This window comes from Eublepharis macularius, chromosome 16 (genome assembly GCF_028583425.1).
Source record: "Eublepharis macularius isolate TG4126 chromosome 16, MPM_Emac_v1.0, whole genome shotgun sequence".
Taxonomy (NCBI): domain Eukaryota; kingdom Metazoa; phylum Chordata; class Lepidosauria; order Squamata; family Eublepharidae; genus Eublepharis; species Eublepharis macularius.
Genome location: NC_072805.1, coordinates 31,346,775 through 31,356,043, shown reverse-complemented (window position 1 = coordinate 31,356,043; position 9,269 = coordinate 31,346,775).

Here is a 9,269-nt window from a genome sequence, read left to right as displayed (position 1 = left end):
GCTGATCCTCCAGAGCTGTGCATGTATTTGTAACACAGAGCTCCCCTCCCCAACAATGAGGTCACAACATTGCCCCCTCCTCTTCCTGTCCTGTTCTTGCAGCTCAGAGCCAAGCTAGACGTGACGAATTACACTTGTCTGGCAAGTGAACAGACTCACGTGTATTCCTCCCTGTTCACTTGCCAGGGAGGAATACACATGAGTCTGTTCACTTGCCAGGCAAGTGTAATTCGTCACTTGTAGCTTGGTTGTCAGTGTGTGCCATACTGATGCTGGGCCAGGAGGCTAGTTAAAGTGGGTCCCAAGTGTAGGAAGGTTGCAGCCCGCTGGGTTAGTGTGCCGGTACTTTTGGCTCTCTCAAGGCTAGATCTGGAACACGCTTTTGTACAACTTAATCCTTTTTCATGGAGACAGGCCGTTTTGGGGAGGGGGAAGATGGTTGCCTGGCTAGCTAGAGGATGTTTACCCAAGGGGGGCTTTTTGGGGTGCCTTTCAGTTTCCATTCAGATGACAGCTCTGTTGCTGCCACACAAACTGTTAGTAGACTTGAAGGGAAAACGGAGGAGCCATGGTAGTGCACAGCCGGCCTCCCCCTCCTCCTCTCGCCGGTATCTGCTGTTTAAATGTATCTATATATTTATATTAAAAGGCATTTTTACATTTCCCTTGCCCTGTCCTATGTTACACCTGAGATGCGTGTTGCGGCCATGAGTATTTTTGCATGTCTAAAGTCTCTGATCCTAGTCACAATTACTTGGAAATCAGCACTGTTCAGAATTGCAATTTTAAGGCTGTTTGGTGCCTTACCAAGCAAGACCGGTCTTCCATTAACTGGATTTACTTTAAAAAGTGGGGTGTAAATGTCTAAATAAATAAATTACGGAGCACCGTGGCTAGAAGAACCCCCCTAAAACTGCAGGACATCTGGGGGTTGTCTTATCTTCGTAGCTGCCTTTTCTGTACCTGATCACGGATTGGATCAAGTTGTGAAAAAACCACCTTGGTGATTCTTTCCTTCCTTTTGCCTGGGCACTAAGAATACTGGAGATGTATGGATTGGGGAGGGGGTGAGAGGGTGTGCCCTTATGGGTATTAACAGCTTGGTGTGGATTTCAGCTCAGGATTCCCAGCATAGCTTGCCCATAATGTAATGCATCTGCTTTTTTGCATAAAGCTTTCAGTGAATACTTGACACGCCACCTCTATGGGTCAAGCTAAACGAGACACCAGGCACGGGTTTAAACTCGTGGCTGGTGACACAGTTTTAGCTGGGAACTGTCATTTTCAAAGAGAGCTGTGTGTCAGTTGGTCCTCAATTAACAATGCAATCCCATGCAGAGTTACTCCAGTCTAAGCCCATTGACTCAAGTGGGCTTAGACAGGAGTAACTATGCATGGGATTGCACTGTTATGTCCTTGTGGCAGGTGCAAATGCCTTGCTGTGCATCTCCTGGCACCCTCTGTCTGTTTGCCATCTCCAAGGCTGAGACAGTTTTCACTGTCATGATGGGGAAATGTTTGATTTTTTTCCCCAAGGCCTCGTCGCTTTTCTCAAATGAGCTAAATCACAAGAACATAGGGGTAAGGTTGATGGGCAATAGGTATGCGGCAGATAAAAGGAAATGCTGCTCTACTGAATGAGTAATTAATTTGGGGGATTCACTGCCAGTGGCCGGAGTGATAGCCACGAGCATGGATGGCTTTAAAAAGGGGGTGGAGATTCATGGAGGAGACAGGTCTATCAGTAGCTACTAGCCAGAATGACTAAAGGGAACCGGAAGCAGCCGACCTCTGAAAACTGATGCTAGGGGGCAACATCAAGGGGAGGTCTCTATTCTATTTGCTGGCCCTCCAGTGCAACTGGTTGGCCACTGCACTAAACAAGATGCTGGACAACTGGGTTGATCAGCAAGACTCTTCTTAAGATCTTATCTCTTGGATTTGGGCTTCCAGCTGCAGTGTGGCATAGGGAAATTATATTTTCCTCCTCTGCTAGGAAAAGCTCAGTTTCAATACACGGAGCTCGCCGGGGCAAAAAAAGAGAGCTAGCTAAGAGGGTAACCATCCTGCAATGGGTTCATGTATAAAACAGAGCTCTGCTCTTGCTGGAACATCTGCAGCTTTGGGGTTGCAGACTTTAAGAGCTTCTTGTGCTAGCAGCATCGTGACACGAGTGTGTGTATACCATATGGGACACTCGGGGTCAGTTGGTGGCTGTTTACTGGTAAGAAGTAGCCCTGCATTGGTCGTGTTCCTCGACATACTGTTCTTACGGCAGAAACCCAGGCTTGCTTGATTGCTTGCTCGTGTCTCTGGGGCAATGAGCTCAGCATTTTCTGAAAGGCACAAACAAGAGCTGGAACCTCTAGAGAACTGCAGCCCGCCTGAGGGCCTGGCTTTGTTTCCATTTCATGAGCTGTGCCGGCACGCTACGGGGAGAAGTTGTCTCTTCCTTGTTAAGACTTAATATAGCCTCAGGTGTGCTGGGACTACGGAGGCGGGGGATGCTCTGGGCTGTCAGTGCAGTGGAGGAAAATAGGGTGTACCAAGTACTGCACAGGTACTGCGGGGGGGGGGGGGGATTGTCTCCCATCCTGAAGCCTCCTCTTCATCAGCTTCCTCCTTAAAGGGTCCAGCCCTATTAAATGCCACAAAGAGTCATCTTCTCCAGATCCTTTGTTCACTCCACAGGATATACGGTTTTATTATATCCCTTAAAAATGTTAGTCTTCTACTCACATATGAAGCTGCCTTATACTGAATCAGACCATTGGTCCATCAAGGTCTACTCAGACTGGCAGCAGCTATCTGGAGTCTCAGGCAGAAGTCTCTGAAATCACCTGATTCTTTTAACTGGAGGTGCCAGGAACTGAACCTGGGACCTTCTGCATGCAAAGCAAAAGCTCTTCCATGGAGCCACAGCTACAGTCTTGCTCTTTGATACCACTTATGCATGTATGACCGGATGTATGGATGGATGACTGGGGAAGGCAATGGCAAGCCACCCTGTAATAAAAGTCTGCCAAGAAAACGTCGTGATGCGATGTCCCCCCATGGGTAAGTAATGACTCAGTGCTTGCCCAGGGGACTACCTTTACCTTTATCTTATGGATGTATAAGAGGTCCAGCCTGTAGCTGTTTCTCTAGCTGATTTCTGTAACTTTCGTGGCTGTCTTCTGAACCCATTCCAAGGTGATATTCCTGATGACAGATGTAGAAGGGCAAAGCTGAGTGGATAGGTTCGGGTGGGTAGCCATGTTGGTCTGCAGTAGAACAGCAAGGCAAGAGTCCAGTGGCACTTTAAAGACCAACAAGATGGTCAGAGTATGAGCTTTTGAGAGTCACAGCTCCCTTCTTCAGATACAAGTAGGAAGGGAGATCCCTGAGCCTTTATATCCCACTCAGGAGCTGGGAGGGGTATAGCAAAGAAGGGAGTCAGGATGCAAATGGTACAATGAAGCTTGATTAGAGCAGAAATGAGCTTCTCGCTATAGTGAAATAGGAATCCTCTGCGGAGTTGGGAGCTCTAAGGTGCAGTGATGCTTTAACTTTGGACTTCCTGAGCTGAGCAGGGAGTTGGTCTAGATTGCAACTAAAGCCCCTTCCAGCTTAAGGACTCTAGAATCAGCATGCAGTGAGAGCTCACACCTTTGCTCCTAGAAATCAGCTGTGGGTCAGCCCATCTTCTGCCTTCTCATGACAGGGCTATTCTCCGCAAAGACACTCTACAGCTATATATGGCCCCAAACTAGCCACTTACTTTTGCATTCTTTGTTTAGCTGTTTATATTCCTCTTTTCTCCACAGTGGGGACCCAAAGTAGCTTACAACCTTATACTCTCCGCCTCCATTTTATTCTCGCAACAACAGCCCTGTGAGGTAGGTTAGCCTGAGAAATAGTGATAGGCCCAAGGTCGTGGTGGAGAATTAACTTCTCTTGACCCCTACCCAGGTCCCATTAAAATTCCTCCACACTTGTGCTTTGCATTTAGCTGAAAAGCAAAATTAAGGATGCTTCACATAGAAAGCTTTTAGGATGATTGCATCATTCTTATTTAAGGGTAAACTCTGCAATGGAGATGCAATGCAAAGTCACAGCACTTCTTTTTGAAGGATATGGGATTTTGGCATACAATGGTCACCCTGACAATTTTTTTCATTTTCTATTCTGAAATCCACAGCAAGTGTGATGAAATTTGCAGAGAATGAGAGCCCAGAATGAAGCATATGACAAACACAGAATAAGGCTTGATTCCATCTCACTTAAGGGCATATGTTAATTAACTAAAATGCACAGAAATTTTAAAACATTGCTTTGTGCCAAGCAGCATGGCAGGGTGTGGGGGGAAGGAAACACAGACTGAACTGCCCTTTATGAATGCAAACAGCACTCCCTGCAAGGTCTTTCAGCATTTAAAGCAGCCAGCAGGGCAGATAATCTGCCTAGTCTTCACTTACAATTTCAACAATCCTGTGTTTAAGAGTGAATTAGTGCTGGATCCCTGCAGGATTCTGCTAAGAGGATAAGCCAGGCTGCAAGCATGTGTGAACAACAGAGGCCACCCTGCTCAGCTAGATGTGTGATTTATCCAGGACATGTTCTCAAGATCATTCACCATAGATTAGCCACTCCTTCATCTGTATAAGCAAAACCTGGAGGTGGTGGTTTTTAACACATTCAATATACCAAGAGTTAGTGGTGTCAGTGATTCTAGGGACAGAACCACACAGAGTAAGCATAAACAAACTTAGTGCAGTTTCTCTCGAGCAAGATCTTGTGCAACACCTAGCACTTTACCCTCTCTATATTATGTGTGTTATATGCTTCCGACTTACAGCGATCCAATGAATTAATAATAATAACAACATTTTATTTATATATCACCCTTCAGGACAACTTAATGCCCACTCAGAGCAGTTTACAAGGTGTGTTATTATTGTCCTAATAACAAGCACCCTGTGAGGAAGGTGGGGCTGAGAGAGCTCTGGAAGAGCTGTTACTGACCCAAAGTCACTCAGCTGGCTTCAAGCGGAGGAGTGAGGAATCAAACCCGGCTCTCCAGATTAGAGTCCTGCAGTTCTTAACCACTACACCAAACTGGCTCCAAGATGTTAACATTAATTACCACCTTTCATTAACTACCTTGCTCAGGTCTTGCAGACTGAAAGATGTGGCTTCTTTTATTGAGTCAGTCCATCTCATACTGGATCTTCCTCTTTTCCTACTGCCTTCAACTTTTCCTAGCATTATTTCCAGTAAGTCTTGTCTTCTCATGAAGGGACCAAAGTACAGTAGTAATTTGAGCTTCTATAGAGAATTCAGGCTTAATTTGAACTCAATTTGATCTATATATTACAGAGCCCAGAAACTGATCTGATTTGATCTATATATTCTAGTGCCTAGAAATTGGTCACAGAAGCTCTTATGCAAGCAAAAAAACAAGTGGGGATACAATCCATTTGATTTGGTGCAAGCAGCTACCATGGTCTTTTTCTTGGGTTTCCACTTGTGCAATAGCTCAACGTTATTCCCAATTGGCTGCCAGGAATGAGAAAATGCCCAGATGTTTTCAGCTGGGGAAAGTGGAAGACAACCAGGTATGGAAGTCATAGGATGCTTATTTCAATAAAAGCAAAGTGTCCTAACAAACTACGGTTTCAATCAGGAAACTACGGTTTCAATCCATCATCAGGAAAAGAAGTGACGAAAAATAGTAATAACATTTGATTTATTTATCGCCCTTCAGGACAATGCCACACTCAGAGTGGTTTACAAAGTGTGTTGTTATTATTATCCTCACGACAATCACCCTGTGAGGTGGGTGGGGCTGAGAGAGCTCCAAGAAGCTGTGACTGACCCAAGGTCATCCAGCTGGCTTCAAGTGGAGGAGTGGGGAATCAAACCTGGCTCTCCAGATTAGAGTCCTGCTGCTCTTAAGTGACTGACCCAAGGTCACCCAGCTGGCTTCAAGCAGAGGAGTGGGGAATCAAACCCAGTTCTCCAGATTAGAGTCCTGCCGGTCTTAACCACTACATCAAACTGGTTTGGTGGTTGCCAGGTTCTAGTACAGGGCAAGGGAAATGTGATTTTAAAAAGACATAGCCGTTTGATCTCTAAATAGGAGTGTTCAAGGAATTATGAGGACATGTCCTTTGGATGAAATCCAAGGTATTTTGTTGCCCAGATATTGTATCACAGCACCCTCTACAAGACTGCAAGAAATTTCAGATATCATTCCTCAGATTGCTTCACTGGGGTCTCTAGAAATACAACCGCCCAAAGTAACTGCTTGGGTTATTAACAGAGACTGTCTAGCCCTAGAAAACACAACAGTGATCATTCTGGACGACAGTCCTTTGAGTATATAAATAGACAAAAACATTGTATGCATTTTTATAATGCAATTAATCTGAAGGTTGTTGACCGTCTGAAATTCCAGGGACTGCAATTCTGTAAGAGGTCAATTAACTGACCCTCTTACTGTCTGGACAAAAGAGATTGTCTTTGGGCTGCGGAGAGCTTTGCAGGCTGTGATTTGTTGCTCGTCCATTCAACATTGACCTACTTGGTTGTACACTCCAAATCCCCATCAAGCACATTGTACGCTCCAAATCTCCATCAAGTACTACTCGTATGTGAACCAAGCGCCCTCTTGCATTAACCATCCCTGGTTTGTTTCTTTGCGGGGTTTAATTTTCTATTGACGTATTCACAACACACTGTATACGAAGTGAGAGGAAATACGCTGGGGGAAAGGCTGTCACTGAGGACAGACAATGCAGTGCGTCCTATGACAGTGCCTGGTTAAACAATGAGGACCAATGTATACGTGGTGCTGTGAAGGCAAACTGAAGACCCTAAACAAAGCAGGGATCCATTAGGGCCAAGCATAGTTGCAAAGATGCAGCCTCTCTCTGACATTCAAGATAAACCGCAACCAACTCACCAAACGCTCTGTTTTTAGGACTTGCTCTGAAAGGTAACTCCTGCACACAAAAACAGGACCAAGAGGTGAATTTAAAGGAGCTCTTTGCTGTGGATTGCCTGAGCCCCTACTCAGTTGTACCAGCAGGGTATAATGCCGTAGAATCCGTCCTCCAAAGCAGCCATTTTCTCTAGGGGAACTGATCTTTGTAATCTGGAGATCATTTGTAATTCTGGTAGATCTCCAAGCTCCTCCTGGAGGCTGGCATTGGCAACCATAGCTCCAAGTGAGGGGAGGTCAGAGCCTTGCCGGGAGCAGGCATGAGACATTGCAAGCCAGCAGCCAAAGTCCCATGCAGAGCCGGGAAAGTGGCATTCAGCCAAGCCCCACAATGGGGAAGGAGGTGCCCAGCTAAGTGATGTGGGGCTCACTCTCCCTCCTTCCCTCCTTTGTGTGGGGATGGGCCTCTTTTCCAGGGCTGTTTTTTCTTCCCAGCCCACCTCTGGTGCTGCCCCTATAACAGCTGGTACAATATAGTGGCTGACAGTGGGCCAAACCAGACATGTCCTGGGAGTTCTGTGCTCAGAATTCCCAATGATGTTTAAAACTCAATTCTGAAGCACAAGTTTTTGGGAGAGAGGGGTTCCAATAAGGATTGGGACCACGGTATGAGGACGCAGAGAAGGAAGCCTTCCCCATGCCTGTTTTCCCATCTAAACTGGCCCCAGGAGCCATTATTGTCACTGTTAGGGTAAAATTACACATAACCATCTTGCAAAAGTCTTGGGAAACCTTATTGGACCCACAAGGCTTGCTGCACTGTGTTTTGAGATGTCCAGGGAAGGAACATTAGGCGCTCTGGCTCCTGAGGGTGGCAACAAGAGCGTTGCGGGTAAAGGAGGAGCAGAGGATGTTGCCTCCCCTCCAAACCCCGCTGCCTGAGGACGCCGTCTCATTGTGGAGAGAGCCACGTAGATGGTGAACACCCCTCTTGCCCATTGCCAACCTCTCCCGCGACCTACTTTAACTCCCTGCCTTTGTTCTTAATTCCTAGACATGGCTTCGCTCCAGATTTTAGCCATCAAGGCAAATTAATTGGAGTCAATCCTAATTTGCTCTCTGCTGTTCTTTGGGCAGAAGATTAAATGCTTTGCAGACATTATCCCCCCGCCCATGGTTTGTTTTTTTGATGGACAAACCTTCCTGAATTGGGAGAGGGAAGGATGGGGGAAGGATCAAAGCAGGGAGAGTGAAAAGAGATGATGTCTAAATTTGCTCTTTGTAATCATAGCGGAGGGGAGGGAGCCATTGCTGGGAGTTGGGTGCCAGATGGCAACCCTCTTTTGGGCAGCTGTGCAACAGCAGCACATTCATGTGGGGGAGGGTGATGAAGGCTATCCTTGCCAGGGATTGCAATGCAGGTCCAATAAAGAGGAGCAACATTCCAGTCTGGTTGGTTTGCACATTACGGAGAACATGGGTGCCAATCCCATATAAGTTACAGGTTGTCTTCAATTCTCCTGCAAAATTTGGGTCACTGCTGTGGCTTTAGGAGAGAAGTTTTAGCCTTCCCTGCACATCATTTTCCTAATAGTCAGGGGGACACTATTTAGCTTGTGGGGGAAACACATGGCCTCCTCAACAGGCCAAATAGAGCCGTTTCCACACGTCTTACCTGCCTGTGGAACATCATACAAAAGACCCAGAAGACAGCGTCTTCTCGCGTGAAATCATGACAGGAAGATGCTGTTATCTGAGAGTTATCCGAAATCGCACAAAACTCCCAGATAACAGCATCTTCCTGGTGCAATTTCGCATGAGAAGACGCTGTCTTCTGGGTCTTTCGCGCAGTGTCCACAGGCAGGTAAGACATGCGGAAATGGCCCACCTCCGGGATCCTTGCTGGTGGGGAAAATGGCATAAGGGGAAGAAAGATGTAAGCCTCTTCTCTGTGATCTGAATCTGCCAATGCACATGTGGGAAGGAAGGAGAATGCGCAGTTCATCTGTGACCATTATATAAGATGCTGGTGCAGCCTGTGTTTCCTATAATGTGTGAATCAACTGCACTGGAACATTGTTCCTCTTTGTCAGACTCACAGGGCTGATCCTTGTAAAGGTAGCTGAACTGTGAACTAGAGCTGGCTTTAGGGTTGCCTACTGCTTGGAGGGGGGAAATGTCTTATCCCTTAATAGAAGTTTAATTAGATGTTGTTGACTAGTAATGTTATTTATCTCCATGCCCTGAAAAGCTTCAGTTGCCCATTTCCACACATTAAGCCTTTATTAAATGAATAGGACATTTTTTCTCCAGGCCTGTTAGCAACCCTATCTCTTAGGCAAAA